The 18699-nt window shown below is 40.3% G+C and overlaps 1 protein-coding gene across 1 annotated transcript in view; it reads right to left on the bottom strand.

Moving 5' to 3' along the window:
- Nucleotides 1-18699, bottom strand: part of FBXL7 (F-box and leucine rich repeat protein 7) — a 171807-nt gene that overhangs the window by 150463 nt on the left and 2645 nt on the right. The gene's annotated exons all lie outside the window — the stretch shown is intronic.

The raw sequence follows: 18699 nt of genomic DNA, 5'->3' as shown, positions 1-18699 counted from the left end.
TTTGCAAAATAGTGATTTTTTCCCCAATTGGAACACATTAAATAGATTTCAATGTGTTCCAATGGGGAACTGGGTTTCACAAGACGATGTTTTCGCAAGACAGCGATTTCCATGGAACGAATTAAAATCGTCTTGCGAGGCACCACTGTAATAGGAAGATAGGCAGAAATCAAAAGATAAAGAGGAAATGAGTTCTTAAAGAAATATGAACTAAACCATCAAGTAAGGTGCTTCTTAGCAAGGAGGCTGGATGGTTTTTGTTCTAGGCAGTTACTCCTTACCAACATATCACTGATATGGTAACTTTTATTCTTTAGAACAGAACACTGCTGAGGTAAAAGGCATTTGTCAGAATATTTCAAAAATATAAGCTGACCTTTTTGAACAAAATAGTACAAAATACAGGACAGAAAAAAATGCTGTTTTAGTAACTAAAATTACATGAATACACTTCACCTTTCTAACAAAACTGTTACAAAATATGAAAAGAATTAATTGCCTTCACTGCTGACAATGATTTGGTCAGAATTATTCAATGAACATACAAAAGGAATCCTAAACTGGAAACCTGGCTCTATGCCCCACAGCCATCCTCCAATGTACTTGGGAAACATCCAAGTTCAGGTTTAATAGTCCATTGAGAACCCACTTCTGGCCACTGGAAAGACAATAAATCAAGCCTAGCACTGTGTACAAGTGATCTAACACAGACCTTCTCCTTACACTATTGACATGATATTTATTGAGTGATATTTACTGCTGTATTTTTTATCATGGCTGGCTGAACAACGTACTGAGGTAGGCACCTGGCTATAGAACCAAAAGTCAGGAATTTGATTTCCCACTATCCTTCCCCAGGAGAAGTGCTAACCTCTATAGCTTTGGGCAAGCATGACAGGCTCAGAACACATGTACGCACACACCCAGAAGAAGGGAATGGTAAATCACTTCTGAGTACCTTCGACCTAGAAAACCTTGAGAAATGTTGCTGTAAATTGGAACCTACTTGATGACATGCAACTACTGTATTATAATTTTTATGGTGACTGTAATGGGCAAGGACATGCTAAAGGTGTAGGATGCCAGATGCAGTAACAATTCAATATATACTGATCTATTTCCAGGATGAGGGATACCTCATCCCTGAATTTGAGGAAAATGCATCTCGTGCCCGAGTCACAACCCACCCTTGCTCTTTCAGTGGCAGATATTAAGAATGTCCTTCCTTCCATGTGTGGCAAGAAGGCATCATATAGAGCAGTGGTCCCCAACCTTGGGCCTCCAGATGTTCTTGGACTACAACTCCCAGAAGTCTTCACCACCACCTCTGCTGGCCAGGATTTCTGGGAGTTGAAGTCCAAGAACATCTGGAGGCTCAAGGTTGGGGATCACTGATATAGAGGCATACTGGGTTCCACACATTATAGGAAGTGGATGATAGAAGAACAGGATAATGCCTGCTCTTTCAGTAGTGGAAAATGGCTAGATACTGTATGGTGTTGGAAGGGTGAAAAAACAATCCAATAGTATAAATTCCATTTCTCAGAAACAAATTCAAGATAAATTATTAAAGGAATTTCTCCCTTAACATTTGGAGTTCCTACAGAGAACACTCATTTTCAAATTAAAAGGATGCAGTTTGAGATACCTATATTTTTCCAAGACATGTATTTAATCTTTCAAGATGCTCTATTAAGACAGCCAGTCCCAATAATCTTAGATCTGTTTCAGCAAAATGCATATACAGAGTTAAGTGACTGGAGTCCAAGAATCATTCTTAACTACAGATATTTACTCTACTCCGTGGGTGGTGAAAACTTTAAACTCAGCAGAATCTGTTTTAAAGGTAATGTTTTGGAAAAGTTATTACAGTGCTTACATTCTCAGGCATGTACTCTTTCAGGTATGACTGACTTCTCTTGTAGCTTACTAATGAAACACTTTAAAAAAAACCCAAGTAGCAGTGGCAGTAACAGCAAAAACAGTAAAAAAAGAAAGAAAGAAACAAAACCAAAGATTATCTTGGCATAATATGGCAAAAGGTGAACCAGCCTTTTGGCCTCACACATATTCCTCTCCTCTGTCTGTGACACAAGCAAATGGAATATGAATCTCCAATTAACGCTAGTTTCCCATTTCGTCTGAACCAGGAAACTATGATTAGTACTAGCTTTGGATGATCTTGTGCTATGGATTGGCATTTCATTCAGGCAAAACTCAAAAAGGGATGTGAAGGAACTGTACATAGGGATAAAAAGATAATTCCCATCTCTACGTATAAAGTCAATATATGATTATTTAAACACAGCCACTAAGATCCAATTGGCTCAACATAGCAGGACAGTAAAAGCTTTCAGGGTACACCCCTCAAGGGTATACAAAAACCTAACATTCCCCCAACAACATAAATAATATTTCAGTAAAAGCACCTACCAGATTTAGCACCTCACAGGGAGCCCTCACACCTCATTACTATATCACACCCACCACAAACACCACCTTGCTCAACTACCCAGGTTTTTATACACACCAAGGGTACAGCAGCCTCTTTTAAACGAAATAACATGTAAGATGGTTACTTAAGCTTAGGGACTCTTAAAGGCCAGCCCACCAGGTTCAGCATAAGCCTTATAGCTTTCTACAGACCTCCTATTCAAATGTTTTTCCAAAACCAAAAACAGAGATACTGACATGTCTTTACAAATAATTGAGCAGCACCCTAAAAAAACAAGCACACAGAAGAAGGAGTGAGCAAAAAAAAATATGGGACGGGGAGCAGGAGAGCTGCCTCTCCAAGACAGGAAGAAACTGAAAGGGATTTATAAAACTTCTATGAAGCCTTCAGGAATGCATGAAATTAACCAACACACTGGACCATTTAATCCAGTATTACTTTCTCTGACTGGTAGCCACTATCCATAGTCTCATGCAGAGAGATTTCCCAGACCTCTCCACAAAGTTCTTTTATAGTGAATATGTCAAGTAATGAATGTGGAATCTTGTTTGTTCAGAGCCATTGTTCAGAGTGGGAAAGGGGCTTTTGCATGCTGCATATCCCATACCTACTTCTGCCCCAATTTGCCACTTCTCTTTGCCACCATAACAGAGGCAATCAAAGCAGGCAGACATGAGCAGTGATCAAAAGAGAGAAAGGACATGAGTCAGGAGGAAGAAGGCAAGACGGACACAAAAGGACACACAGCCCAAAAGAACAACAATGGCATGGCAGTGAAGAGCAAAGGAGTATAAGAATATGGCAAATAGTATAGCCCCATGATAGAGAAACCGTCTTGCCTTCTTCCTCCTGACTCATGTCCTTTCTCTCTTTTGATCACTGCTCATGTCTGCCTGCTTTGATAAGTATAAGAAATAAGTAAGGGTGCATGCATGTATGCTATGCTCCAAAAAATGATGTTGGCCCAATGCAGCTGTCACATCCAAACCAGTTCTGCTGCATATGGAATAGGGGAGTAATGCTGTTTTGTCCTTCATCTAAAGTGGAAAACAGTCTTTGGTCACTTGCAATCTGGCATCAGGCTACCTTGGTCATTGAGGCTGAGTGGCATCCACAACACACTGGGAAACAGTCATCTCATTTGGATCTACCTGCCATTCAAAAATTGCTATGTTTAAATCTAATTGCTAATTCTGGCTGGTGAAAAACCCAAATTAATCAATACATGTAAATCCCACAGATTCAACAGCTCTACTGTAGTTAAGAACTACTGATTTCATCAAGGTTGTTTCATCTGTTCTTTTATTTGCACCCCACCCATCTCCCAATAAAGGGATAAAATATTTAAAAGACCAATGTTGGGGCAATTAAAAATATAACAAATACCATATTAAAGCCAATTAAACATTACATAACAAAACTACTGAATAAAACCATTTAAAAACTTATTTTTAAAAGTAAGGAGTGCAACACATCCTGTCAAAACAAAAACAAAAAACAAAAACCCTTCTTTGGGAGCCAATTGCTTACTAAAGAGGAAAGTTCTTGCCTCACTGAAGAAAAATAGCAGAGAGGGAGCCAGGCTGGTCTCTTGTGAAAGAGCAAGGCACAGCCCTGGAGCAGCCACCAAAAAAAGCCATCTCTCATATCTGCACCAGGAGTGTCTGTGAAAATTCTGGGACCAAGTGAAAGGCTTCCTCCAGAGATCTTAAAACCCAAGGAGGTCTGTAAGGGGAGATACGGTATCCCTCCAGGAAGGTTTGTACTCAATGTGAAAAAGTGGCTCCAAGTTCCATTTCAGAGAGATGGACTAGGAGGATATCATGGTTGATGGTATTGAAAGCTGTCAAGTGGTACAGCGAAACCAACAGGAACATGCTTCCCCATTTACTCCCCAGTGCAGGTGATCTACCAAGCTAACCAAAGCCATCTCCAGCCCATATAATCAAACTGAAATACACCTAGATAATCTAACCTCATTCAGGGACCTTGGCACTCAAAAACCTCCACACACTCCACAGTTTTGCTTAAGAATGGAATGCTGAAGACCAGGCAGTAGTTATCTAGTACATTAGGATTTAAAAAGGATTTTTTTAAAGCTGCAATCTTACTACTCTCTCCTATGAGCACTGTGAAACCTTGCCCTGCTGCCAGGAGGAATTCCCTGCTCCTCTTACCTATTTGCCAAATCCGACCCGCCCACCCACACCCCTGTTATTTGTTTTGATGAGCTGAGAAGGACAATAGGCTAGTATATCTGCAATGGTGTTCAGTATTAGATCTTAGGTTTATTTTAAAACAGAAGTATTCTAAAGACACAGGATTTGTATTGCTTTGGAAGGGTGTGCATGTTTTTAGCATCTATTTTGGGATGCGATTTAAGAATAGCAAATTGCACCAACTTAAGAATGGCAGACACAACTTCCTCTCAAGTTTAAAATAAACCCTCAAGTGGCTTTGGAGTGCAGGCTGGTTTCGTTTGCACTTTACAAGTTACACTGTACAGAGTCAGTTCACTCTTATTCAGGACAGTGCAGACATTTCTATTAAACTGGCAACAGGCAAATACCCACCCATATATTCTATTATAAGCCATTCTACGCAGGCCAAAAGAATGCACTGTATTTTTTTTCTCCAATGCTCAACCTGTTGTTTCACTTTTAAGGATGGCTTCCCATCTTAAAAACACAGAATGAGAAAATAAAATTGTCCCCTCCTTCTCTATCTGAGGAAAATTTCTGCAAAATTTCTGTACTGTAGTTGCAAAATAGAGTGCTCTTATTTTTGCAAAAGGAAACTTCATTTTTTTTCTCTGAGTTAAGAGAAGCAAACAAATACATGAATATATTTCTGAAAGGGTAGGTTTTGTTTGTGTATGTTTCCTTAAAAACAGGATACTTAGTTTCCAATGAAAATATTACTCACTTCTCCAAACCCCTAATCTTGTTTAGAGATCATTTCTTAAAAGCATTAAACAGATACAGTATAAGCAGTGTCTATATTATACAAGCAGAACCAGAATAAAAAATGTGGCATTCCCCTAAAAAAAAGTATTCCAGGAATTCCCTCCAAACATGTATTCTTCTCTCCACCCTATCATTCAGTTATCATTCTACACTGTATAGCTATTGAGCAAGCTCAGCTCACTATGGGGTGGTTAGAATTCTTTTTTTTTCATCTCTTTTATCTACAAACCCTGGGAATAACAGTCATAAGATATGATGTGAATACAGTATATACAAGGAAACCCAGAAACTGGAAAAGCAAAGCCACTGCCCAGGCTGGACAGTAAGTTCAGAGAATTGTAGTAGTAGTAGTAGTAGTAGTAGTAGTAGTAGTAGTAGTAGTAGTAGAAGAAGAAGAAGAAGAAGAAGAAGAAGAACAAGAACAAGAACAAGAACAAGAACAAGAAGAACAAGAATTTTTCCAAACCCTGAAGAAATCAAATTCCAACATGCTCCATCTATCCTCTATCTTTAAAAAAAACACAGCATATATTACATAAACAAAAACACTTTAGCAATGAGAGCTAGATATTTCTGTCTTCATTTTTGTGAGAGAGCAAATCTTTGAGATGCAAAAATTAATGCAGAATTCTAGATAATGTCATCATAAATAACAAGAAATATGTGCTTTACATGGGGCACAGGGATGCATGACCCCTCTCCCAAGCAAAGGTTGGTCGGACCTAAAGAGGAGCTTGTATGCATGTTTGGCTGAACCCATTTATAGCACTACAGTGATCAGGAGCTTTACCTTATATGGGTACCCTATCACAGAAGCTCTGTGAGAATGTTTTGGTGAATGTCCTTTCAAGATCCTCTCTAGACCCTCCTCACATTGTATATGCCTCTGATTGGTTTCCAGGACCCGGGACAATGTTTCTGGGTGAATTCACATTCCCACCATGAATACAGTCCTGTACATATTTTCAGGCATACCACTCAACCAGGTTTTCTGTGTCAAGTGAATAATTGAAAGGTGTTACAACCAGCTGGGGTTTCTGATCATAAGCCAAATGTGAGATCACATATTTTATTTTATTTTATTTACAGAAGAAGAGAATGGTAAACCACTTCTGAGTACTCTCTACCTTATGTATTCTTTACCTCAGTATTCTCTATCAGAGCATTCTCTACGTTAAGTAACCCAGGTGTTCTGGGACTGCAACTTCCCAAACTCTGAACAAGCAGCAGTTGATAACACTAGCGCCACATTCACTAAGGCTCCAGCTGAATTTGTAACACCTAAGAATAAGGTGACTCCAGATGATGCAGTAGAACAATAACAGCACCGCAAACCAATAGTGCTTTATCAACATAACAAAATACACAAAAAGAGCAGCAGTTCTTGTTTTCCAGTCATGTTCTGACACTTCTCAAGTATCAAAAGAAAAATGCACAGGGATTTTTGCTTCTACATTGAATAAGGTAGCCGTCTCAACATTAGATCATCATCTCTTAGTCAGTCAGACAGTCAGTCAGTCAGTTAGTAAATTATAATATTTTACTCCACTTTTCTCTTTACAAAAGACCCAAGCCAGCATACATCATTAAACATTTAAGCTAAAAACAGTAAGTGTAAAAATACTAAAAAGGAGCAAACACCACACTAAAAAAGGGTAAACAAAAGCAACAACAAAACCACATTCAAAGCAGTAAGGCAAAACCATCCATTTGAAAACCCAACTCAGGCATCTGCATGCTCCATTCACACTAGAGTATGTTTTCTGCTTTTTACATGGATCCTATAAGGAAATGTCCCAAACTTCAGCCTTCCTGTTAGGGATGGAAATATTTTAATGTTGTTGTTTTTAAAGAATGCATTCATGGGAACAATGGGAGCTCTCAGTGAGATAATTTCCACTGTGAACGCTTTACCTTACAAACCAAAGGGAAACAAATGTCCATGATTTATGACAGTACACTGGATACATCTAAATGGTAGTAGATAGGAATTTCCTATTTCAAGCCCAAAACTGAGCAAAGATTTCCTCTTTCATTTTTTCACCCCTCAGAAGGGTCACTAAATATGCCACCCATGAGCTGCCCAATGCCTAGACAATGCTACTACAACCGAATGCACAGTGTAGATGTTAGAACTACTGATGTTTGCAATAAAAACTGAGGACACCTCTACTTTCTTTTTAATAAACAGAATGTTGATAATGCACAATACTTCTCTATCATATGCTTATGACACTTATGAGCAATCTTAACTAGGATAAATGGGATATATAAGAATTTCCTGTTCTAATTAGAAAAATGTAAAGAGAGAAAAGATACTGAAAGCAGATGACATTTTTCTTTCATACAGCCTTTATGCTGTTAACTGAATTCTGCTGACTCTTAGGAACAAGCGCTCTGAAAGTGCTCTTCAAATGTCTTGGAATGCATCTCCTACAAGCACCAGGTTGCCTGTCAGAACTTGATAATTCATATGTCAAACATAGAAAATAAACAAAACTCTAACAATTAATCTTTAGTCATTGTTCTCACTACAAGAGTTGAAATGGGTGGCTATCCTGATGCTGTTATATTACAATTCCAGTGATGCTTCACTACTGGTGATGATGGTTTGAGCTGGTGGGAACCAGAGTCCAAACATATCTGAACAATGTAATTCAATATATAATCTCCTAAAGAGAACATCTACTTGCTGGATAACTCAGTGGTTTAGGCATCTGTCTATAAAGCCAGAGGTTGGCCATCTGATTCCCCACTGCGCTTCCTTGACAGGGGTTGGACTCGATGATCCATAGGGTTCCTTCCAGCTCTGCAATTCTAAGATTCTAAGCTAGTATTGGCAACAGTAATTTATGAAGGTTCCTCTTCTTACAATAAGTCATATGTTAACTAATTTTAAATCTGCCAATTTAAATGAAATCCTTTTAATAAATTGTTGTTTGGTCAATAAATACTCTGAAAGCATGGATAATAACTGGTGCCCTAGAAATCTTTGTCAAAAGCCTAATCAAGTGACTGCAAGTTGTCTTCACTGGATAAAGAAGGGTAGGATTTCAGGGCTCCCACTTCCTAGAAACCGTACTCATCTCTCCACATTTCTATCTTCTCTGATTTATTAATATACAAGAACATTCTCCTAGAGTTTGTTCTAACACAAAAGCACACTAACCAATCACCTTTTCCCAGAATGCAAATAAAGATAGCAGAATTTAATTCCTCCATGCTGAAATAATATTTCTGGTATTTCTGTCTTTATCAGCCAAGTTAAACATGCATTAATTGATATGAAGAACTTATATATCTGCACAGCTATTTTTAATGAGTTGCCAGCTACAGTAGGATCACAAGATTATAAAATTTATTTTAAATGGTAAGTTTTCAACCCATCCTACAAAAATGCCCAACATAATACAGGGGTGCCTCGCAAGATGATGATAATCCATTCCACTGAAATCGCTGTTTAGCGAAATCATCATCTAGCGAAAAGCATTTCCCCATTGGAATGCATTGAAACCTGTTTAATGCATTCCAATGGGGAAGAATCGTCGTTGTCTAGCGAAGATCGGCCATAGGAAAGCTGCTTTGCGAACAGCCGATCAGCTGTTTAAATAGCTGTCTTGCGAAGCTTAGGTCCCAAAAACACCCGTTTTGCGAGCACAGAGGGATCTGTCAAAATTGTTGTCTAGCGAAAATTGGTTTGCGAAGCAGGGACCAAACATTGTCCAGCGAAATTCCCCCACAGGAATCACTGTTTTGGAAATCACTATAGCGATCGCAAAAAGTCAATGTCTAGCGAAAAAACAGTCATACGGGGTAATTGTCTAGCGAGGCACCAGTATCAAATTATGTGACACATCACTACATGCTACTAAATCTGACTGGATCCAATTAAGGGTCCTGACTATATTTTCTGGTTGGCTGAGGTCAGATTAGTAAAATAATTGCTATAAAGTGATGTGTTAATCTAGATTTAGAACAATAGTTCTCAAACTTTTCCTTTAGTTTTGCTCCACTACACCTGACCAATCCCTTTCCAAATCTTCCAACACAGAGACAATCTAAGGTGTCTGGTGGACCCTCAACATGCTGTTTGGTGCCTGCTACTATCAGTAAGCATTTTCATCTAATTTAATACCTGATGGCTGAAATCCTGTTGCCTAATTACTTACATGGAAGGCAAACAATATAACTTTCAGTCACTTCCAACTAGCACTTAATGAGTCTGTACTGGTGTTCTGAAGCATGTGCCAAGCCAGTGGGTACACACTCTCCTAAGAATCCCAGCAGCAACTCATTAACTGCCAGTGAGATGTGACTGAATGTTGTACCATTTGCCTTCCACGCGTGTAGTTAAGCAACAGGATTTCAGCCAATATCTTTCAGGAATGGGTTTGTACACTCCTCACTACAGATCAAAACGTTATTGATCAACCCATGCTGTCCTCCATTATGTATTACTCTTGTGGACTAAAAGGGGTCTATACTCTACAGATCAGGAACCAGTGATACAAAGTATTATATCAGCTGGGGCAAGAAACATATTTCAGCCTACCAATGTTCATTCAACCAGCAGGCAGGGTTACCAGGGGAGAAGGGGAATCAAAGACAGAACAGGTATGGCTAAGTATGGTTAGGCATAGTTCTTGCCTCTTAAAGCATGTTATAGAAAGTGCTCAGCTCAGTCTTATATATGCCTACTCAAAAGTAAGCCAGAGGAAAAGATTTTAAAAACACAAGCCTGTGTTTTCCACACCTTCTTCAAGTTTAAATTAGGCCCAAGCCAGCATAGCCTTTATCCTTCTTGGCCATTAGAAAGTCCTAGACCATGCCCAACATCCTTTAGGGCAGAAGAAAACCTGTGATTGTGGGACAACCCTGGTGTTTATAGTGTCAGGTTGGACAAGAGCTCATTAACTGCAACTCTCCTGTGGCCAAAGCCACAAGCTTTGTCACGTCTAAGTATTACAGCCAAACACCTGTGCACTCTCAGCAGTACAGGTAATTTGGGTTCCGGAAGCAAAGAAATGACTCAGCTGCAGGGTAGAGTCTCCTTTCTTTATACATAAACACAACCCAAAGCAACACATGCCATGGTCTCGTCAATGGCAGACTAGTACATAAACCACAAAGCCCTGGAGCTAACACAAAATGAACATTCCCCTTCATGCATAAGTTTAATGTGCACCTGCCAGAAGAAATTAAAGAAACCTACTGCATTAAATCAGCCACTTCTTTGGTTTCTTTTAAACAACGCTTATTGCCAAAACATTCAACAAACCTTTGTACTTCCACAAGATAATTTATTTTCCATTCACCCACCCCACCCGCACTTCTCTTGATTTCACAATTTTCTTCACAGTGCCATCATAACATAAACCTGGAGAGAATTTAATATATGTACTACTTTTCATATGCCTGTTTTATCTGATAGATGATGGCAGAGATCCTGATTTTTGCAGGCTTTTATATACACATTTTAAAGATGCTGTTTAGAAAAAGTTCAGGTAACATAAACTTTGGCATAAAGCTGGTTCAATGTGGTGACAGCAGCTGCGTTCCAAGAGCAACTGTTCTCATTTCATGTAAATCCTAGGAAGCTCCAGAAACAAGGTTTGGAACTCACGTGCTGAGATTTCTCAAGAATCCTTAAGATACAAGCCTCACTCCAATGAGAATATAATCTATACAATGAAGAACAAAGTTTTCCAGTTTAGAGTCCAGGGATTCCACTATTGAGGCTTTCTAGAAAAAGATTAATGAAACATGCATAAAGGATGGATGTGACCTTCGCATCTTTGCATAAAAAGCAACCGATTTGAAGCAGAGAGTCTCCTGTATCAAAGGCAACTCTCCACAAAATCTCTAGTATTCCAGGGTACCGGCTCAGCAGAGAGCTTCCAGATTTAAAGAAAAGACGTTCATTTTCAGACATGTCACTGACCGTGCCATCAAACTGGTATGTGCGCGTGTGCCTGAGTACACACAGCACATTACTTTCCTTGCTGGTTTTATTAAATCTTTTTCTCCCTGAAGAAAGCCACTATAAACACACAGAAAGGTATATTCGGCACTACTGCATAGCTCAGTGGTTTAGGCATCTGGCTGTGGAACCAGAGGTTGGGAGTTTGACTCCTCACTGTCCCTTCCTTGCCAAGGGGCTGGACTCCATGATCCATAGGGTCCCTTCCAGTTCTGCACTTCCAAGATGATGATGATGACAGCAAAGATATATGGTAGTTCCCTAGCACATTATTGTATCAGTTGCTACTACTCTCTACTTACAACCAATACAGATCCAGATTTAGACAACGCTGCCTCCAGTTTGAACTGAAAACAAGCACATCATATGCAGACAAAGAAGATTATTAATGAGGAGACAGTAGGGGAAAGAGAGCAGAATTTCATGCCATTTCACCTATATCCAAAACCACTGCTGAGTGATGTTTTTACTTTTTATAGAACTAAGAATATCAAGCACACCATCTAATCATTTATCCATGGCTGAATCACATTCTTACAACTTTCCATTTTGTTTCCCTGCCCCCATCTCCAGATCCTCCACAGGAGAAGCACATGACTTACAATGTGGACAAAAGCCTCTAATGTTTTCCACTTGTCTATCTTCCAAGCATCTTCACGATGAGCTGAAGTCTTGGAATTAATGGATGTACTGGCATGGAAGACTGTACATCTGAGAGCAGCTGTATGAACTGTTCCAGCAGGAACAGCTGGATAGCCCGCCACATGGAGAAGACAGTGGCGGGCAAAATACAAATAGAGGAGCCAATAATTCACAAAGGTACACACCAAGGCATTTACCTATAAGAAATCCCAATGCTGCCTTTTCACTGGGTGAAGTTCAAGTACAAAAAAAATGAAGAAAGAATCAGATTTCTCTTTATCCCAAACACAAACATTCTCAGGAGTGCTCATGCAATCTTAAATCTTTCTCTTCTAAAATAAGTTTTTAACAGAACTCAATGTTTGTCTTTATACAGAGGATAGCAACTAGTGCTTTTCTCTACTAATTTTTTTTAAAAAAAACCTCCCTCCCTTTAAAGAGGCTCACTCTTTGTGCCATTAAAGAAAGCCAGAAAGTAAAAGCAAGCAAGCAAGAAAATATTGTTCTTCAGATAGCAGAAAATTCCTTCTATGTCTATGAAACATAAAGCCAGATTTCCAGATAGCAGTTCTGAACCTTTGAGACTCTTTTGAAGGTGAAGGTGACTTGGCAATAAATGAAATGAAATTCAGTATCCCTATTAGATATACTGTATATTCTTCCACCTCTCCATTTCAAATCTTGGTGCACATTTGCATTTGAGTGAGGCATATGCTTTGTCAGATGTCCAGGTTTCAGGACAGTGCAGACAAAAATAAATAATATCTTTTCCTTATACTTTGCTCTTGTGCAGTGAGAAGTACATTTTGAATCTTCAGGCTAGTCTCCCATTTGAATCAGGATGTGGGACTACAACAACTCAATGCTGCTGGAAGGGTAACTTATACTTTCAGAACAGGCTAGAAATAGGAAGAATCCATATGAAATGCAAGTAAGAGAGAGAGAGAGAAATGACCTGGAAGAATAAGCTGAGAACAGCCCTACATTCTTACGGAAGATAAGAGGAAGCCATTTTTCCAACCACACATGCATCCGGAGCCCACAAATATCCAGGCCCACATGATGGCCAGAATGTCTTCCTGGCTCTGGAAAAAAACACCATTTGGAACATTAGAAAACTCCAAAATTATGTCCTAAATGTGGCACTGAACCCACTTCAGGCCCAAGCAATCCCTAACCAGCCTCCTAACCAGAGGCAGAAGGCTATGGGTTATTTGGGTTGTTCTGCTGAACTTCAAGCCACATTGTATGTGTTTGAATACTTGGTGGAAGGCCAGCGTGTTTCTCTACAAATAGTCATTTGTGCCCCTAGCTCGGCCTATCACCCTAGCTCCACCTGCTACTGGCTTCTGTGCCTTCTTCCTGACCAGCAACAATGCATACCGACTGCTACTACTGTTATTAAAACCATCAAAAAGGGGGGTAAAGTGTGCAAATGTTGAGGTCACCACTCTCTTCTTCAGACAAAATATTATAAAAATAAACAGGAGAGAAAGCAAAGGGTATATGTGTGTGCAAAGGGAATAGTCTGTAGACATTCAAATAGAATTTGCCAGGCAATATGATGATATTCATATTTCCTATGGAGTAACCTGTTTCTTACAAAGAGCACAAAGGGAAACTCTTTCACATCATCATCATCATCAGCAGCAGCAGCAGCATAATGTCCTTGCAAAATTACATTTAAATATCATATTTCATCCCTTGTAGATTTTATGGTGAAATGGGGTGGAAGGACTCTGGGTGATCACATAGTGGGGATTGAGAGAAGTGTTGAAACCAGGAGCTACTCTTCAGAATAGCAAGTCAAAATTTGAACGCCATTAACCTTGACATGAGAGAGAGTTCAAATGGTTGCTGTTTTATTTAGCTAAATAAAAGGCAGACAGAAGTCATGCCTCCAAGTGTAGGCAAAAAAACCATGCCATGCACAGGAAGACAAGGACTTTCATAACATTGGTTACACAAGGGAATGGGAGGAGAAATGAGTGGTTCATGGTAAAAGGAGATGGGAGGAGAAATGGAGAAATGGGTGGCTCATGACCTATTGGCAGAAGGGATGGGGTTACAAAGGAATCCAAACTTTATCGGAGTGGGAATCACAGAAGGGATAGAATTTACAACACAGCAGATTATGGGAATACATGATTACATTGTTGTATTGTTCTGACAGGAAAGCAATTTATTATCTTGCAAAGAGGCTACAAGGTTGGGTGAAAAGGAACTTCTAAGGTGAGAAGGAAATAATGCTTGTATAGGAAAAAGATATTGTGCAGTGACTGTCCAGGTTGCTGAGTTCAATTTGCATAAGATTGGTCCTGGTATTCCCTTGGGGGAAGAGTCAAAACCCAGCCATTCTTATTCCTTTACAGAGATTCTTTGAGGGAAAGAAAAACATGTACATATATGTATAGCTGGATGTGTTTTATCTTTCAAAACTGTATTCTGTGTGATCCGATCCTTTTTCAATTTTATTAAAGGTGTGTTCTTGCGTGTTTCATGTAGCGCTTTTGTGTACGCAGCTCCTTCAGAAAGTCCTCCTAGAAGATCTTAAAAAGCAAGTGGAATTGGGTGTTATCAATACACTGATGGTACCAGACCACAAAATTCTGGATAGCCTCTTTTAGGTTTTTCATGTATATGTGAAATAGTATGGGGAATCATGGAACCCAGAGATACTCCACAGTCTAACAGTCAAGGTGTTGAGCAGAAGGCCCCCAGCACCACTACCATTCACAAAGTGACACCACACAAGGGAAAATCCCAGAAGCCGGCTCCTTTTTTCATCAGTTAACCATTTCTCATCCAAATACAAAGCAATTGTCAGGGCCATTTTTCAACACATCTGAATGGTAGCGAGCAAAAAAGGGTATCTTGTAGACCATCTTGACTGCTACTACTGGTGTTGTCAACATTCAGGCTGCCCTTTGCTATATAAAGTTTTGCATCTTTATTCCTGCTGGCAACACGGACACAATATTGTGTAGCAATATTGGGCCATTTCGTGGTCATTTCTAGGCACAGAAGCACAATACTCCACATTTGTAAACTGGAGGTTTTTTTAAAGAGCTGATATAGAGCTAATCAGCTCCCACTAAATGCACAGCTGAACAATGGAGCAGAAATCAAATACGAAGGGAGACTAAGTTGCTGACATTAATCCCCCACTCACCCATTCTTAATACATAAGCCTTGCCCTCTAAATGTGGGGCTAGCAAATCTGTTCTCCTATCTACCTTCCTCATAAAGACTGGCAGATCAGAAGACCTGATGAAGGCTTCTGGGAATTTTAGTCTAAGAACATATTTATTTATTTATTTATTTATTTATTTATTTATTTATTTATTTATTTATTTATTTATTTATTTATTTATTTATTTATTTATTTATTAGCCCGCCTATCTGGTCAAGCAAGGACCACTCTAAGCGGCTAACAATCTTAAAATAATACAGTAAAAATGTAAATAAACAGTTCTAAATCATAACAACACTAAATTACGATGCACAAACACAAAACATAGAACAGTAAGGGGGAAAGAAAGAGGTCATGAGTTATGTGATGGGAAGGCCTGCCGAAACATCCAAGTTTTTAATTGCTTCTTAAAGGTACCCAGCGAGGGAGCCCCGCGAATCTCAGGAGGTAAGTTGTTCCAGAGGTGAGGAGCCACCGCCAAGAAGGCCCGATTTCTTGTCTTTTCCTTCCGGGCCTCCCTCGGTGTTAGGCTCCTCAGCCTCACCTCCTGGCTCGCACGAGTGACACAGGTAGATCTTGGTGGGAGTAGGCGTTCCACCAAGTATCGAGGCCCTAAACCGTTTAGGGCTTTATAGGTAAGCATCAACACTTTGAAGTCAATGTGGAATCGGATGGGCAGCCAATGCAATGCGGCCAGAGTGGGTGAAATATGGTGGTATTTTTTCACACCACTAAGTAATCTGGACACCGCATTGTGCACCACCTGTAATTTCCGCAGCAGCCTCAAAGGTAGCCCCACGTAGATCACATTGCAGTGGTCTAATCTCGAGATTACGAGCGCATGCACCAAGGTAGTGAGCGCCCCCACATCAAGGTAGGACCGCAGCTGGGCTATCCGCCTGAGGTGAAAAAAGGCGGAGTATACCGTGGTCAATGGTATCAAAGGCCACTGAGATATCGAGGAGAACCACCAGAGACACTTTGCCCCTGTCGGTCCCCCTCAGTAGGTCATCACACAGGGCGACCAATGCCGTCTCTGTCCCGTGGCACGGCCTGAAGCCCGACTAAAATGGATCCAGGGCATCTGTTTCATCCAGGAGCGCCTGAAGCTGATCGGCCACCACCCTCTCGACCACCTTGCTTAGGAAAGAAACATTGGCGACGGGCCTATAGTTGCCAATTTCATCCGCCGCCAAACTGGGTTTCTTCCTAATGGGCCTAATGAGTGTGTCCTTCAGGGCAGAAGGAAATCTGTCCTCAAGGAAAGACCCATTAATTATAGCCGTGGCCCATTCTGTTGTTGAAGGCCTGGCTGATTTGATTAGCCAGGCCGAGCAAGGGTCAAGGGAGGAGGCACGGCAGCGATCAAGCACCCTGGCCACAGGCGTGACAGGCTGAAAGGAGTCAAGAATCACCAGGCAAGACGGAGCGCTGGACATCTCTGCTCGACTCACTGTGTTCAAAAAAGGAGAGAGGTCCCGGCGGATGGCCTCCACTTTTGATTTAAAAAATGCTGCAAGGTTGGGAACCATAAGTCTAGAACATCAGGGATTCAACTCCTCTGGGCTTCAAATTCCAGAAGTCCCATAGAGCATAGCAAATAGTTAAGTATTCCATGAGTTGAAGCCCAAAACATGTGGAGAGCCAAATGAGGAAAAACACTTGTCTAGTGTCCTATAGAAACCGTGCTTCCCAGTCACTGGCTAGATTCCAATTACATAGCAGAGACTTGTTTTAGTCCTGCATCTTGACCTGAGTGAAAGGCCAACTAGAAAAGACCAACTAGAAAAATGTCCTCTTGTCTTCCAAGTGACATTATATAAAGAAAAGAGGAAGACTGATGCTCAGTTTGCTGATCAACTCTGGGGAAGTTAAGGTGAAAATATGGAAGGGGGGGCAATTAATGGAGAAAAGTGGTCAAAAACTAAAGGTCGCCTTTTAGCTGCTGACGCTTGCTGTGTCAACTTACAATAGGTTCCTGTGGCTTTTAATAAACAGAACTTGTTTCCTGTCAATGCTCCTGCAAAATGCAAAGAAGGACTTGACTATCTCCCCCCACAGGCCTGTGCTGAACAGCATCTGAAGAACAGACTCTGTACAAGCTAAATGCAAACTCAGACAAAGCTCTGAGTAAAATGAAACTGCAGAGGTAGCATTTCTTCCAGAACAGCTGGAGCACATTAAACTTTGCCTCTCCCTGGCTTTGTCCCTGGGGTTGAAAAACTTGCCATTTTGCCAGGAAGCAGCCCTGTACTATTCTGCACAATGCATGAATCCTGAAATCTCAAGAATAAGCTACAAAAGGATTAGAAGGAAAGTATGTAGTGCTTGTTCAAAAGCTCCTAGAAAAGAACTGACTGGCTCTTTCAGTACCTAATATCTGATTGTGATCCATATGAGACCCCCATTTTATTTCACAGAAGCATGAGGAAGGCAGGGAGATAACTGGAGCCAAAGATTGGAGTGGGGTGGGGTGGAAATCATGATTTGAGCGGAGTGAGGTATCTCTCCCCTCCACTGCTTTGGGATGATCCCTTCCCTTCATGAGCTGTGCTAGGCCTGGGTAAAAGCTGAAAAGTGTATTTAAGCATAACCAAGAACATACCATTATCTCCTATTACTGTGTCATCATTCAACAGCTGCCTCATATTTTACTATATGGCAGATCACCATGATCCGATGTTTCAACCATGGGCCACATGGAATACATTCCCTTAATTAAGCATGCTACTTGGTAGTTTTTCTGATCCCCTGAACCTCAAGGGGAGGCAGAGAAAGAGACATCACAAACAAGCACAAATTGGCCAAAATGAACATAAACTGGACACATCACAAACTGCAGATTAAAAGGTAAAGATGCTGACTAAAATCCAAAACTGTTCCTGGCATGTCTTTTAAATAATCACTTCCATTATTCTAGCTGCAATTTTCACTTCCAATATCTATGGATGGTATTTGGCAGGGTGGGAGGATTCTCTAAACATGGCTGAGAATTCTTTGTCCCAGAAAATGGATTATGTTCCCGCTAACATCAACCCCCATACAAGCCTTAATGGCATCAGCCACCTGCATGACATGCATATTCCAGAAAGAGTGAGGATAATCCCTGCACCAAAATGTTCCGAAGTTTTAGAGATTTCTGTCCACAAAGGAAAGACAAAAATATACTGTGGTTTTCAACACAAGTTAACACAGATTTCAGAAAGACTGTTCAACTAGCACTGCCAATTATCTCAATGTTCCTAAGACAGGTGTTTGTTACGAATTGAAATTCTCCATGGTTAGCAACAGAAAGATGAACATTAAAAAAGAAGTTACACACTAGTAAACCATAAACCAGCTACTGTAAAACATGCAGAAATCTGCATCAGCACATCTGGAAGTCAGTGTGATTAGAAGGTACACAACAGCTTTGAGAAACCCAATTTTAAATGTCGTCAGTGCCACAGACCTGCTAAATGTC

This window comes from Pogona vitticeps, chromosome 4 (assembly GCF_051106095.1).
Source record: "Pogona vitticeps strain Pit_001003342236 chromosome 4, PviZW2.1, whole genome shotgun sequence".
Lineage (NCBI taxonomy): Eukaryota > Metazoa > Chordata > Lepidosauria > Squamata > Agamidae > Pogona > Pogona vitticeps.
This window is presented reverse-complemented; position numbering and strand designations above follow the sequence as displayed.